This window comes from Bos mutus, chromosome 3 (genome assembly GCF_027580195.1).
Source record: "Bos mutus isolate GX-2022 chromosome 3, NWIPB_WYAK_1.1, whole genome shotgun sequence".
Taxonomy (NCBI): Eukaryota; Metazoa; Chordata; class Mammalia; order Artiodactyla; family Bovidae; genus Bos; species Bos mutus.
The window spans coordinates 26,819,393-26,835,967 of record NC_091619.1 but is presented as its reverse complement, the minus strand read 5'-3'; the positions used below and the strand labels follow the sequence as shown (position 1 = coordinate 26,835,967).

The window sequence follows — 16,575 nt, the reverse complement described above, 5'->3', positions numbered from 1 at the left end:
TGGTCTTGTGACTGGCTTCTTTCACTTTAGCATAATGTCTTCAAAGTCCAGCTATGATGGTAAAGAATCTGCCTGTGGTGTGGGAAATGTAGGTTCAATCCCTGGGTCAGGAAGATCCCCTGAAAAAGGATATGGCAACCCACTCCAGTGTTCTTGTCTGGAAAATTCCATGGATGGAGGAACCTGGCAGGCTATAGTCCATGGCATTGCAAAGAGTTGGACACAACTGGGTGACTAACACACACTCATGTGTCCTGGAATATACCAGTATTTCATTCCTATTTTACTGCTGAATGATATTTTATTATATGGATATATTATTTTATTTATCCATTTATCAGTTGATGGAAACTTGGATTGTTTTCATTTTAACTTATGAATAATGGTGTTAAGAATATTGTGTACAAGTTTTGTAAGGATATATGTTTTCATTTTTCTTGATTATATTTAGGAGTAGAGGCTGGGTAATATGGTTTCTCTGTTTCATATTTTAAGATACTACCTAACTGTACCATTTTGGATTTCCACTATCTATGCATCAAGGTCTTAATTTTTCTATTACCTCACCAATACTTGTTGTCTCTTTTCAGATTATAGTCATCCAGGGGGATGTGGCATGGTATATCACTGTGTTTTGATTTGTATTTTCTTAATGGCTAATGGTATTGATCATCTTTTCATGTGCTATTGACATTTATATCCATTTTGGAGATACCTCTACTCAAATACTTTGCCCATTTTAAAATTAGGGTTCCATTACGTTCCATCCAGTCGCTCAGTCATGTCAGACTCTTTGTGACCCCATGGACTGCAGCATACCAGGCCTACCTGACCATCACGAACTCCTGGAGTTTACCCAAACTCAACTCCATTGGTTGGTGATGCCATCCAACCATTTCATCCTCTGTCTTCCCCTTCTCCTCCAGCCTTCAATCTTTCCCAGCATCAGGCTCTTTTCCAATGAGTCAGCTCTTCGCATTGGGTGGCCAAAGTATTGGAGTTTCAGCTTCAACATCACTCCTTCCAATGAATACTCAGGACTGATCTCCTTTAGGATGGACTGGTTGGATCTCCTTGCAGTCCAAGGGACTCTCATGAGTCTTCTCCAACACCACAGTTAAAAGTATCAATTCTTTGGTGCTCAGCTTTCTTTAAAGTCCAACTCTCACATCCATACATGACTATGGGTAAAACCATAGCCTTGACTAGACGGACCTTTGTTGGCAAAGTAACGTCTCTGCTTTTTAATATGCTGTCAGGTTGGTCATAACTTTTCTTCCAAGGAGCAAAAATCTTTTAATTTCATGGCTGCAGTCACCATCTACAGTGATTCTGGAGCCCCCAAAAATAAAGTCAGCCACTGTTTCCACTGTTTCCCCATCAATTTGCCATGAAGTTATGGGACCAGATGCCATGATCTTAGTTTTCTGAATGTTGAGCTTTAAGCCAGCTTTTTCACTCTCCTCTTTCACTTTCAACAAGAGGCTCTTTAGTTCTTCACTTTCTGCCATAAGATGGTATCATCTGGATATCTGAGGTTATTGATATTTCTCCCGGCAATCTTGATTCCAGCTTGTGCTTCATCCAGCCTGGCATTTCGCATGATGTACTCTGCATAGAAGTTAAATAAGCAAACTGACAATATACAGTCTTGACGTACTTCTTTTCCTATTTGGAACCAGTCTATTGTTCCATATCCCGTTCTAACTGTTGCTTCCTGACCTGCATACAGATTTGTCAAGAGGCATGTCAGGTGGTCTGGTATTCACATCTCTTTCAGAATTTTCCACAGTTTATTGTGATCCACACAGTCAAAGGCTTTGGCAAAGTCAATAGAGCAGAAGTAGGTGTTTTTATGGAACTCTTTTACTTTTTTGAAGATCCAGCAGATGTTGGCAATTTGATCTCTGGTTCCTCTGCCTTTTCTAAAACCAGCTTGAGCGTCAGGAAGTTCATAGTTCACACTGTTGAAGCCTGGCTTGGAGAATTTGAGCATTACTTTACTAGTATGTGAGATAAGTGCAATTGTGCGGTAGTTTGAGCATTCTTTGGCATTGCCTTTATTTGGGATTGGGATGAAAACTGACCTTTTCCAGTCCTGTGGCTACTGCTGACTTTTCCAAATTTGCTGGCATATTGAGTGCAGCACTTTCACAGCATCATCTTTCAGGATTTGAAATTGCTCAGCTGGGATTCCATCACCTCCACTAGCTTTGTTCGTAGTGTTGCTTCCTAAGGCCCACTTGACTTCACATTCCAGGATGTCTGGCTCTAGGTGAGTGATCACACCATGGTGATTATCTTGGTCGTGAAGATCTTTTTTGTACAGTTCTTCTGTGTATTCTTACCACCTCTTCTTAATATCTTCTGCTTCTGTTAAGTCCATACCATTTCTGTCCTTTATCGAGTCCATCTTTGCATTAAATGGTCCCTTGGTATCTCTAATTTTCTTGAAGAGATCTCTAGTCTTTCCCATTATATTGTTTTCCTCTGTTTCTTTGCATTGATCACTGAGGAAGGCTTTCATATCTCTCTTTGCTATTCTTTGGAACTCTGCATTCAGACGTGTATGTCTTTCCTTTTCTCCTTTGCTTTTGGCATCTTTTCTTTTCTCAGCTATTTGTAAGGCCTCCTCAGACAGCCATTTTGCTTTTCTTCCACTTCTTTTTCTTGGGATGGTCTTGATCTCTGTCTCCTGTACAATGTCATGAACCTCTGCCCATAGTTCATCAGGCACTCTATCAGATCTAGTCCCTTAAATCTATTTCTCACTTCCACTGTATAATTGTAAGGGATTTGATTTAGGTCATACCTGAATGGTAGCGTCTGTCTACGATGCGGGAGACCCGGGTTCGATCCCTGGGTTGGGAAGATCCCTTGGAGAAGGAAATGGCAATCCACTCCAGTACTATTGCCTGGAAAATCCCATGGACAGAGAAGCCTGGTAGGCTACAGTCCATGGGGTTGCAAAGAGTTGGACATGACTGAGCGACTTCACGTTCATGTTCATGTTTGAATGGTCTGGTGGTTTTCCCTACTTTCTTCAATTTAAGTCTGAATTTGCCAATAAGGAGTTCATGATCTGAGCCACAGTCAGCTCCCGGTCTTGTTTTTGCTGACTGTATAGAGCTTCTCCAAGTTTGGCTGCAAAGTATATAATCAGTCTGATTTCAGTGTTGACCATCTGGTGATGTCCATGTGTAAAGTCTTCTCTTGTGTTATTGGAGGAGGGTGTTTGCTATGACCAGTGCGTTCTCTTAGAAAAACTCTATTAGCCTGTGCCCTGCTTCATTCTGTACTCCAAGGCCAAATTTGCCTGTGACTCCAGGTGTTTCTTGACTTCCTACTTTTGCATTCCAGTCCCCTATAATGAAAAGGACATCTTTTTTGGGTGTTAGTTCTAGAAGGTCTAGTAAGTCTTCATAGAACCGTTCAACTTCAGCTTCTTCAGCATTACTGGTCAGGGCATAGACTTGAATTACTGTGATATTGAATGGTTTGCCTTGGAAATGAACAGGGATCATTCTGTCATTTTTGAGATTGCATCCAAGTACTGCATTTTGGACCCTTCTGTTGACTATCATGGCTACTCCATTTTTTCTAAGGTACTCTTGCCCACAGTAGTAGATATAATGGTACTTATTTTTTATTGTATTTATTTTTTAAAATATAAATTTATTTATTTTAATTGGAGGCTAATTACTTTACAATATTTTATTGGTTACAATATTGTATTGTATTGGTTTTGCCATACATCGATATGAATCTGCCACTGGTGTACATGTGTTCCCCATCCTTAACCCACCTCCCTCCCCATACAATCCGTCTGGGTCATCCCAGTGCACCAGCCCCAAGCATCCTGTATCCTGCATCAAACCTGGCCTGGCGATTCGTTTCACATATGATAATATACATGTTTCAATGCCATTCTCCCAAATCATCCCACCCTCGCCCTCTCCCACAGAGTCCAAAAGACTGTTCTGTACCTCTGTGTCTCTTTTGCTATCTCTCATACAGGGTTATCGTTACCATCTTTCTAAATTCCATATATATAGTTTGTTATACTGTATTGGTGTTTTTCTTTCTGGCTTACTTCACTCTGTATAATAGGCTCCAGTTCCATCCACTTCATTAGAAATGATTCAAATGTATTCTTTTTAATGGCTTGAGTAATACTCCATTGTGTATATGTACCACAGCTTTCTTATCCATTCGTCTGCTGATGAACATCTAGGTTGCTTCCGTGTCCTGGCTATTATAAACAGTGCTGCGATGAACATTGGGGTACACGTGTCTCTTTCAGTTCTGGTTTCCTCGGTGTGTATGCCCAGCAGTGGGCTTGCTGGGTCATATGGCAGTTCTACTTCCAGTTTTTTAAGGAATCTCCACACTGTTCTCCATAGTGGCTGTACTAGTTTGCATTCCCACCAACAGTGTACGAGGGTTCCCTTTTCTGCACACCCTCTCAAGCATTTATTGCTTATAGACTTTTGGATAGTAGCCATTCTGACTGGCATGAAATGGTACCTCATAGTGGTTTTGATGTGCATTTCTCTGATAATGAGTGATGTTGAGCATCTTTTCATGTGTTTGTTAGCCCTCTGTATGTCTTCTTTGGAGAAATGTCTATTTAGTTCTTTGGCCCATTTTTTGATTGGGTCATTTGTTTTTCTGGAATTGAGCTGCAGGAGTTGCTTGTATATTTTTGAGATTAATTCTTTGTCAGTTGCTCCATTTGCTATTATTTTCTCCCATTCTGAAGGCTGTATTTTTACCTTGCAGAAGCTTTTAATTTTAATTAGGTCCCATTTGTTTATTTTTGCTTTTGTTTCCATTACTTTGAGAGGTGGGTCATAGAGGATCCTGCTGTGATGTATGTCGGAGAGTGTTTTGCCTATGTTCTCCTCTAGGAGTTTTATAGTTTCTGGTCTTACATTTAGATCTTTACTCCATTTTGAGTTTGTTTTTGTGTATGGTGTTAGAAAGTGTTCTAGTTTCATTCTTTTACAAGTGGTTGACCAGATTTCCCAGCACCACTTGTTAAAGAGATTGTCTTTTCTCCATTGTATATTCTTGCCTGCTTTGTCAAGATAAGGTGTCCATAGGTGCGTGGATTTATCTCTGGGCTTTCTGTTTTGTTCCATTGATCTATATTTCTGTCTTTGTGCCAGTACCATACTGTCTTGATGACTGTGGCTTTGTAGTAGAGCCTGAAGTCAGGTAGGTTGATTCCTCCAGTTCCATTCTTCTTTCTCAAGATAGCTTTGGCTATTTGAAGTTTTTTGTATTTCCATACAAATTGTGAAATTATTTGTTCTAGCTCTGTGAAAAATACTGTTGGTAGCTTGATATAGGGTACTATCAAGTATCTGTGAAAAATACTGTGGGTAGCTTGCACTGATTATATAGATTGCTTTGGGTAGTATACTCATTTTCACTATATTGATTCTTCTGATCCATGAACACGGTATATTTCTCCATCTATTAGTGTCCTCTCTGATTTCTTTCACCAGTGTTTTATGATTTTCTATATATAGGTCTTTAGTTTCTTTAGGTAGATATGTTCTTAAGTATTTTATTCTTTTTGTTGCAATGTTGAATGGAATTGTTTCCTTAATTTCTCCTTCTGTTTTCTCATTATTAGTGTATAGGAATGCAAGGGATTTCTCTGTGTTAATTTTATACCCTGCAACTTTACTATATTCATTGATTAGCCCTAGAGCTCTAGCTCTAGTAATTTTCTGGTGGAGTCTTTAGGGTTTTCTATGTAGAGGATCATGTCATCTGCAAACTGTGAGAATTTTATTTCTTCTCCAATTTGGATTCCTTTTATTTCTTTTTCTGCTCTGATTGCTGTGGCCAATACTTCCAAAACTATGTTGAATAGTAGTGGTGAGAGCGGGCACCCTTGTCTTGTTCCCGACTTTAGGGGAAATGTTTTTAATTTTTCACCATTGAGGATAATGTTTGCTATGGGTTTGTCATATATAGATTTTATTATGTTGAGGTATGTTCCTTCTATTCCTGCTTTCTGGAGGGTTTTTATAATAAATGGATGTTGAATTTTGTCAAAGGCTTTCTCTGCATCTATTAAGATAATCATATGGCTTTTATTTTTTATTTGTTAATGTGGTGTATTACATTGATTGATTTGCAGATATTGAAGAATCCTTGCATCCCTGGGATAAAGCCCACTTAGTCATGATGTATGATCTTTTTAATATGTTGTTGGATTCTGACTGCTAGAATTCTGTTAAGGATTTTTGCATTGATGTTCATCAGTGATATTGGCCTGTAGTTTTCTCTTTCTGTGGCATCTTTGTCAGGTTTTGGTATTAGGGTGATGGTGGCCTCATAGAATGAGTTTGGAAGTTTACCTTCCTCTGCAATTTTTTGGAAGAGTTTCAGCAGGATAGGTGTCAGCTCTTCTCTAAATTTTTGGTAGAATTCAGCTGTGAAGCCGTCTGAACCGGGGCTTTTGTTTGCTGGAGGATTTCTGATTACAGTTTCAATTTCCATGCTTGTGATGGATCTGTTAAGATTTTCTATTTCTTCCTGGTTCAGTTTTGGAAAGTTGTACTTTTCTAAGAATTTGTCCATTTCTTCCACATTGTCCATTTTATTGGCATATAATTGCTGATAGTCGTCTCTTATGATCCTTTGTATTTCTGTGTTGTCTGTTGTGATCTCTCCATTTTCATTTCTAATTTTATTGATTTGATTTTTCTCTCTTTGTTTCTTGATGAGTCTGGCTAGTGGTTTGTCAATTTTATTTATCCTCTCAAAGAACCAGCTTTTGGCTTTGTTGATTTTTGCTATAGTCTCTTATTTCTTTTGCATTTATTTCTGCCCTAATTTTTAAGATTTCTTTCCTTCTACTAACCCTGAGGTTCTTCATTTCTTCCTTTTCTAGTTGCTTTAGGTGTACAGTTAGTTTATTTATTTGACTTTTTTCTTGTTTCTTGAGGTATGCCTGTATTGCTATAAACCTTCCCCTTTGCACTGCTTTTACAGTGTCCCACAAATTTTGGGTTGTTGTGTTTTAATTTTCATTCATTTTTATGCATATTTTGATTTCTTTTTAGATTTCTTCTGTGATTTGTTGGTTATTCAGCAGCATGTTGTTCAGCCTCCATATGTTGGAATTTTTAATAGTTTTTCTCCTGTAATTGAGATCTAATCTTACTGCATTATGGTCAGAAAAGATGATTAGAATGATTTCAATTTTTTTGAATTTACCAAGGCTAGATTTATGGCCCAGGATATGATCTATCCTGGAGAAGGTTCAGTGTGTGCTTGAGAAAAAAGGTGAAATTCATTGTTTTGCGGTGAAATGTCCTATAGATATGAATTAGGCCTAACTGGTCTATTGTATCATTTAAAGTTTGTGTTTTCTTGTTAATTTTCTGTTTAGTTGATCTATCCATAGATGTGAGTGGAGTATTAAAGTCTCCCACTATTATTGTGTTCTTGTTAATTTCCCCTTTCATACTTGTTAGCATTTGCCTTACATATTGCGTTGCTCCTATGTTGGGTGCATATATATTTATAATTGTTATATCTTCTTCTTGGATTGATCCTTTGATCATTATGTAGTGACCGTCTTTGTCTCTTTTCACAGCCTTTGTTTTAAAGTCTATTTTATCTGATATGAGTATTGCTACTCCTGCTACCTTTGGGCTTTATTTGCATGGAATATCTTTTTCCAGCCCTTCACTTTCAGTCTGTATGTGTCCCTGGTTTCAAGGTGGGTTTCTTGTAGAGAACATATATAGGGGTCTTGTTTTTGTATCCATTCAGCCAGTCTTTGTCTTTTGGTTGGGGAATTCAACCCATTTACATTTATGGTAATTATTGATAAGTATGATCCCATTGCCATTTACTTTATTATTTTGGGTTCGAGCTTATACACCGTTTTTGTGTCTCCTGTCTAGAGAATATCCTTTAGCATTTGTTGGAGAGCTGGTTTGGTGGTGCTGAATTCTCTCAGCTTTTGCTTGTCTGTAAAGCTTTTGATTTCTCCTTCATATTTGAATGAGATCCTTGCTGGGTACAGTAATCTGGGCTGTAGGTTATTTTCTTTCATCACTTTTAAGTATGTCCTGCCATTCTCTCCTGGCCTGAAGAGTTTCTGTTGAAAGATCAGCTGTTTTCCTTATGGGAATCCCATTGTGTGTTATTTGTTGTTTTTCCCTTGCTGCATTTAATATTTGTTCTTTGTGTTTGATCTTTGTTAATTTGATTAATATGTGTCTTGGGGTGTCTTGCCTTGGGTTTATCCTGTTTGGGACTCTCTGGGTTTCTTGGACTTGGGTGATTATTTCCTTCCCCATTTTAGGGAAGTTTTCAACTATTATCTCCTCAAGTATTTTCTCATGGTCTTTCTTTTTGTCTTCTTCTTCTGAGACTCCTATGATTCGAATGTTGGGGCGTTTAACATTGTCCTGGAGGTCTCTGAGATTGTCCTCATTTCTTTTAATTCGTTTTTCTTTTTTCCTCTCTGATTCATTTATTTCTACCATTCTATCTTCCACCTTATGTATCCTATCTTCTGCCTCCATTATTCTACTGTTGGTTCCCTCCAGAGTGTTCTTGATCTCATTTATTGCATTATTCATTATATATTGACTCTTTTTTATTTCTTCTAGGTCCTTGTTAAACCTTTCTTGCATGTTCTCAATCCTTATCTCCAGGCTATTTATCTGTAACTCCATTTTGTTTTCAAGATTTTAGATCATTTTCACTATCATTATTTGGAATTCTTTATCAGGTAGATTCCCTATCTCTTCCTCGTTTGTTTGGTTTGGTGGGCATTTATCCTGTTCCTTTACCTGTTGGGTATTCCTCTGCCTCTTCATCTTGTTTATATTGCTGTGTTTGGGGTGGCCTTTCTGTATTCTGGCAGTTTGTGGAGTTCTCTTTATTGTGGAGTTTCCTCACTGTGGGTGGGGTTGGACGGGTGGCTTGTCAAGGTTTCCTGGTTAGGGAAGCTTGTGTCGATGTTCTGGTGGGTGGACCTGGATTTCTTCTCTCTGGAGTACAGTGAAGTGTCCAGTAATGAGTTTTGAGATGTCAGTGGGTTTGGAGTGACTTTGGGCAACCTGTATATTGAAGCTCAGGGCTATGTTCCTGTGTTTCTGGATAATTTGCATGGTATGTCTTGCTCTGGAACTTGTTGGCCCTTGGGTGGTGCTTGGTTTCAGTGTAGGTATGGAGACGTTTGATGAGCTCCTGTCGATTAATGTTCCCTGGAGTTAGGAGTTCTCTGGTGTTTTCAGGATTTGAACTTAAGCCTCCTGCCTCTGGTTTTCAGTCTTATTCTTACAGTAGCCTCAGACTTCTCCATCTATACAGCACCGATGATAAAACATGTAGGTTAAAGATGAAAAGTTTCTCCTCAGTGAGGGACACCCAGAGAGGTTCACAGAGTTACATGGAGAAGAGAAGAAAGAGGAGGGAGATAGAGGTGACCAGAAGGAGAAGAAGGGGAATCCAAAGAGGAGAGAGCAAGCTAGCCATTAATCACTTCCCTATGTGCTCTTCACAGTCTGGACCCCTCAGAGATGTTCACGGAGTTACACAGAGAAGAGGGAGGAAGGAGACAGAGGTGGCAAGGAGGATAAAGGGGGGAATCGAAAGGAGAGAGACAGATCCAGCCAGTAATCAGTTCCCTGTGTTCTCCACAGCCCAGAACACACAAAGAGATTCACAGAGTTGGGTAGAGAAGAGAAGGGTGAGGGAGGAGATAGAGGCAACCTGGTGGAGAAAAAGGAGAGTCCAAAGGGGGAGAGAGCAGTCAAGCCAGTAATCTCGCTCCCAAGTAAAAATGGGTACTGAAGATTGGGTTCTTAAAGGTACAAAATTGGTAACAAATACCAAAAATTAAAGATTAAAAATCTAGAGGTTGGATTCCCAAAAATACAATATTAAAGGAAAAAAGTCACAAAAATTATAAAAAAAATATATATATGAAGTTTGCTTTAAAAAATAGGGTCTTTTTTTTTGCAAAGTAGTAGTAGGTTATAAAAATGAAAATTAAAAGAGAGAGGACTTAAAAAAATTTTTTTAATTTAAAGAATGATAATAGTAAATATATATCTAGGACTTTCTCTGATGTTGTTGTGGACAGTGTGGGGTCAGTTCGTTTTCAGATAGTTCCTTGATCCGGCTTATACTTCTCAAGATCTATAGGCCCCTTCCTATGTGGTTGGGTGCTAACTATAGGGTTTTAATCTATTGCACCTGTCACTTCCAAGGCGGTTCCCTCCGTTTTAGCTTCTTGTTTGCTGGTCTCTTCAGTGTCTAATTTCTACCTGACACAAGGGGGCGGTGATGGTCACTTTTTTAAGCTCACTTGTTCAGATGTGCTATGGGGAGGGAGGGACGCTGCAAACAAATAACCCTGGTGTGTCCTCGCAGTGTCTAAGCCACACTGGGTTTGCCCCTGCTCCCGGTGTGTGCTTTCCCAGTCTATACTGCTTAGGCTCTAGGTTGCTCTGCTGGGAACTGTCTGAGGCCGGCTCTGGGTTGTATGCACCTCCCAGGTCTAAGCCGCTCAGGTTCAGGTACTCAGGTACTCCACAAAGGTGCTGACTCTGTTGGGCCTGCATTTTGTGCCCTTCCCAGGTCCGAGCAGCTCAGGTGACCAGGTGTTTGGTGAGCGGGGTCGCTTGACTTATCGCCTCCTCCGTCCCTGCTGCCTGGTTTTCTGGGTGTATAGCTGGCACACCCTGGATATCAACTGTACAGAATCCCGGGAAGTCTTGGTTAGCAACAAAGCCTACTTGCAGTTTGGTAGATGATGTCTCTCTGGGGCCACGATTGCCCCCTTCCGGCTCTGGCTGCCCTTGCCTGCCTGTCTCTGGCGGGGGATGGACTGGTCTGCAGCTGGCTAACTCTGCTCAGTCCTTTGTTCTGTGAACAGGCCTGGCAGTGTCTTAGGGGCTTTTCTCAGGGTAGCTATCCCACAGTCTGGTTTGCTACTTCACGTTAGGTCCCTCAGATTGCCCTCAGGGCGTTCTGGCCTGGTCCTTACTCTAAGCAGTGCAGCAGGCGCCTCCCTGCCCCAGCCGCTTGCTAGTGGCGGATGCGGGTGTCTGGGCTGCTTCTCCACTGGGAGTTACCGTTGGGCACGTAATCTGTGTGTTTTAATTATTTATTTTTCCTCTTGGTTATATTGCTCTCTGAGGTTCCAAGGCTCGCCACAGACTTGCCAGTGAGAGTGTTTCCTGGTGTTCGGAAACTTCTCTCTTTTTTAAGACTCCCTTCCCGGGACAGATCTCCATCCCTACCTCTTTTGTCTCTCTTTTTATCTTTTATATTTTTTCCTACCTCCTTTCAAAGACAATGGGCTGCTTTTCTGGGTGCCTGATGTCCTCTGCTGGCATTCAGAAGTTGTTTTGTGGAATTTACTCAGCGTTCAAATGTTCTTTTGATGAATTTGTGGAGGAGAAAGTGGTCTCCCTGTCCTATTCCTCCATCATCTTAGGACCACCTCCTACTTATTTTTTAATATTGAGTTTTAGGAGTTCTTTATGTATTCTACATATAAATCTCTTATCTAATATAAGATTTTTAAATATTTTCTCCCATTTTTTGAATTGTCTTTTCAGTTTCTTGATGGTATCAATTGTAAGTATAAAGTCTATAATTTTGATTAGATTCAACTTCAAGTCTTAGGAGAAATCCTAGTTTGTCATGACATATAGCCTTCTTTATATTCAGCGAGATTTGCTTTGCTAGTATTTTTTGTTGAGGATTTTTTTATATCTATATTCATATCAAAGATTGGTCTGTGGTTATTTTTTGGTGAATGTTTTGTCCTTAGGCTTCACATGTTATAACCAACTCCGTGTGAAGCCTTGGAGCCCATATGTCTTTCTGACAGGTTAAGCTATAGTTATTCATTTTTGCCATTTTTCCAGTCTCTCTTCAAAGCTATATTTCCTCACTCACCAAATTTTATGAGGAAAAAGACAAAAATATCATGATTTGGTATACCCTACTTATAGAGTGGTGGCAGGCAGCCACATGGATAAGGACAAAATTTACATGGTTTTTCAATGAATCTCTTATTTTTTGTTTTCTGCTCCTTCAGGGGAATCTTTTCTTCCTTTTTAGATTTTTTCTTTGTCTCTTATGTTTTACTTATTGGCACAGATAATTAGTTCTTTATTGGTATGGTGGTTGTGCTTTTTTGTCCAGATGAGAGAGACTAAAGTGATAAAATTTAGTGATTTTTCCTCCATTTCCTAGGCTTCTTTTTCCTGAACTGCCTACGTATCCCCTCAGATTTCTTCTTATCAAATCCAGGTATATTAGTGACAATTATTCTCATTATTATATGTATTCACTTTCACTAATCCCACTAATATCTAAGTAATAATTAGGTTAGGAGCCACATTGAGTCAAATCAGCCCAGTACTCTGATCAGCACAGCACAAATCAGACAGTACTGTGTCTTTCCTAATGAACCTTAACTAGAATTGGAAGACTATGGCCTGATATGGCATGTTTCTGTCGTTGAATTCATTTTTGCCCGTTCTTAACCACTTTCCTTTCCTCTTTCCTTTTGTGTTTTTTTGTTAGTTTAGAGAGAGGAAGATTTTATAATCTGGATTTACTCTTCCTTACAAAGAAGTTTGATCTACTGTATCAATTATTTTTTTGACATCTACTTTGTTATATATTTTTAATTTTTGATAAATTGTAAACTGAAAGAATGCATTAAGGGTTTATTACTGTTTTGTTTCTCTTCCTCTTGAGTTTTTAACCAATTTTACTTTATGTGTTTTGATGAATACTACTTATTGTGTAAAAGTTTGTACTGATTAATTGCTCCTTGGAAACTGTTATCTTTTATCTTTGCCCTTTTTGCTTTGAAGTCAGCTTTGCCCAATATTCCTGTTGTGATCTTTTCTTTTTATACTTTGTTGTTTTATATGTTTTTGTCTATTTCTTATTAACCTTAATGGAGTCTTTAATATGAGAAGTCTCTTTAACTGCTTAGTTTTCCTGATAGTATTTATTGATATGATATATATTTTGAACTTATTCTTGCATTTTTAGAATGAACTCCAGTTGATCATGAAGTATTTTTAATATGATGCTACTTTCTGTTTGCTATATTTTTATTTAATACTTTATATTGATATTTATAAGATAGAATGGTTGTAGTTTTGTTTGTAAATTCATGGTAAAAATATGTATCAGTACACTTATATACATCTTAACATGTTTTAAGTGTATAGATTAGTAGCTTTAAGCATATAGATATTGTTGTACAGTAGATCTCTAGAACTTTTTAACTTGTAAAACTGAAAGTCTAAATCCATTAAACCCTACCTTATAACCACCTTTTTTCTCTGTTTCTATGATTTTAATTACCATTCATTATTTGTCTTTCTGTAACTGGATTACTTCAGTTAGCATAATGTCTTTAAGATTCATCCATGTTGTAGCATGTGACAAAATTTCCTTCTTTTGTTCAGTCGTAGGGTGGTGTCCAACTTTTTGCAACCCCATAGACTGCAAAACACCAGGTTTTCCTGTCCTTCACCGTCTCTTGGAGCTTGCTCAAACTCATGTCCATTGAGTTGGTGATACCATACAATCATCTTGTCCTTCCTTCCTTCCCCTCTCTCTCTCTCTCTGTCTCTCTTTCTTCTTCCCTCTGTCTCTCTCATTACTTTTTTAAGGCTGCCTAATATTCCATTGTGTGTATATGCCACATATTCTTTATTCATTCATCTGTGATGAAAATTAGGGCTGCTTTTACTTCTTGGCTATTGTCATTAATGTCTTAATGAACAGAGGTATGCAGATATCTCTTGGAGATCCTGCTTTGAATTCTTTTGGATATATATCCCAAAAGCGGGATTCTTGGATCATATAGTAATTTTAATATTAATTTTTTGAGGAACCACCATACAGTTTTCCATAGCAACTGTACCATTTTTCATTCCTACTAATAATGGGCAAGGATTCCAGTTTCTCTGCATCCTTGCCAACGCTTATTTTCTGTTACTTTGATAGTGATCATCCTAATGAATGTGAAATGTTAGCTCATTGCACTTTTGATTTGCATTTCCCATATAATTAGAGATGTTGGACATCTTTTCATAAGCTTGTTGGCCATTTGTATATCCTCTTTGGAGAACTGTCTGTTCACATCTTTTGCCCATTTTAAAATTATTTGTTTTTTTTGTTGAGTTTTATGTGTGTGTTTATCTTTGGTTGATTTGGGAGGTGTATATAGTCTTTTTAATTATTTTACTGGTTGTTGTTGTTCAGTCACCTAGTCATGTCCCACTCTTTGTGACCCCACGGACTGCAGCATGCCAGACCTCCCTGTCCCTCACCATTTCCTGGAGTTTGCCCAAGTTCATGTCCATTGCATTGGCGATACCATCCAGCCATCTCATCCTCTGATGCCCTCTTCTCCTTCTACCCTTAATCTTTCCCAGCATCAGGGTCTTTTCCAATGAATCAGTTCTTCGCATCAGACGACCAAAATACTGGAGCTTCAGCTTCACCATCAATCCTTCCAATGAGTATTCAGGGTTGATTTCCTTTAAGATTGAAGGGTTTGATCTCCTTGCTGTCAAGGGACTTTCAGGACTCTTCTCCAGCACCATAATTTGAAGGCAGCAGAGACATTTTACTGGTTATCTTTATGTTTTTAAACAATATATTGAACACTTTCTCCTACTGCCTATTCTTTTATATATATAATTTTTATGTTTTATTATTTTATATTATCAAGATTAATCTGACTCTTTGTGACCTCATGGACTGTAGCTCACCAGGCTCCTCTGTCCATGAAATTCTCCAGGCAAGAATATTGGAGTGGGTAGCCATTCCCTTCTCCAGGGGATCTTCCTGACCCAGGGATTAAACTGTGGTCTCCTGCATTGCAGGCAGATTACTGTTGAGCCACCAGAGAAGCCCGATAAAAGCACATTTCCAGTATTTAAGTTGAACTCATGTTTTATGTGAAACTTTTTCTTAGTTTTCAATTTTGATCCTAGTCAATAAGCCAATATTCCCTGGTGGCTCAGATGGTAAAGAATCTGCCTAAAATTCAGGAGACGCAGGTTCTATCCCTGGGTTGGGAAGATCCCCTGGAGTAGGAAATGGCAGTCCACTCCTGTGTGCTTGCTTAGAGAATTCTGTGGACAGAGGAGTCTGGTGGGCTATAGTCCATGGGATTGCAAAGAGTCAGATATGACTAAGCGGCTAACACTTTGGCTTTCATGATATGCCAATTCTGATTTTGACCTCTTTTACATACCAATCAATATGAAGAAATTGTTACTGGATGATAGTCTTAGCTTCTACTTAAAATATGTTGACTTTGTGAGACTGTGCTAAATCACCTTTCCTGTGTCTTTCATCTCTTGATGGTACCTTACTCTCTGCCTAGTGAGATGTGGTATTTTATATATTTGTCTATATCCTTGATATGGAAAGAGAGTTTTCAAATCTTCCAGTTGGTCCTTCTAAATGTAAAAAATCTCACTGTGTATTCAGAACTAATATGGTGATTATGCCATTTACTGAGTTTATCTATTCAACTGTATACTCAGGATCTAAAGAAATTATCACAGAATAGGTTTATGGTTCCATGGGCTCACCGTGAGGTGGAGTTAGATTAAATGTATTTATCATGTGACCCCAGAACACCTGCGCTCAAGCTAGTGAGTGAAAAAATAGTAACATTTTGGGTTATAAGAGTTGGTGTTAGCTGATAGTCAATATCCAATTACCAAAATTCAGTATGTATTTCTGATATTATTGCAAAATCCATCTTTTAATTTAGAGGGTTCTAGGTTTATAAATTTATTCAGGTCTGAAAGGTGAGCACAAGGCTGTCATACTCTACTCCTGTACCTCAAGTCAATCCTTTCTTTGCCAGTCCATATTACAGACATTTTTTAGTTACTCATTAAATATGGACCTTAGTGGACTGCCCATTAGTTTAGGGAACTCATGATCAGTTAGACATTACCAGAGAAACACTTTTGGGTATGAGCTAATCCATACATTGGAAACACATGTTGTATTAGAACAGACTGTACTAAGATGTCCAGACCTGCAGAAGTCAAGAGTCAGAGAAAGTACAGTTTAGGAAGGTGCTTTCTCCATTCTGTCCTCTAGAAGCTGAGATGTGTATTCTGAGAGTCAGTGTAATTTAGCTAGTTTAGAGGATATACTTTATCCTAGAAGACTGCATTTCATACCCACAGAGTAGATGTCAATTGTGATAACTGAAGATCAATTATTGCCAGTTTATAGGATATATAATAAGAACAGTGACTACATGTTATATCAGCTTATTGCCAGCTTCTTTCATGGTGAAGTGTATTGTCTGGTTAAGAGCAACATTTTAGGAGAGATAGCATTGTGTACATAAGACGTTCAGTGAGTACAGATATTGTCATTGGCATCATGGACAGCCAAGGCAGGTTTGCCTAAAGTTGTACATGTGCATTGAAACTTTTCCTTCTCTGACACTTGTAAGGCTACTTGAGGCTGTAACCATTCTGTTTTCCAGATGACTCTCATATTAAAGGC

The 16,575-nt window shown here is 38.6% G+C and overlaps 1 protein-coding gene across 2 annotated transcripts in view; it reads left to right on the top strand.

Annotated features, from left to right (window-relative positions):
* SYCP1 (synaptonemal complex protein 1) overlaps window positions 1-16,575 on the top strand; it is a 143,622-nt gene that overhangs the window by 111,677 nt on the left and 15,370 nt on the right. The window lies entirely within an intron of this gene.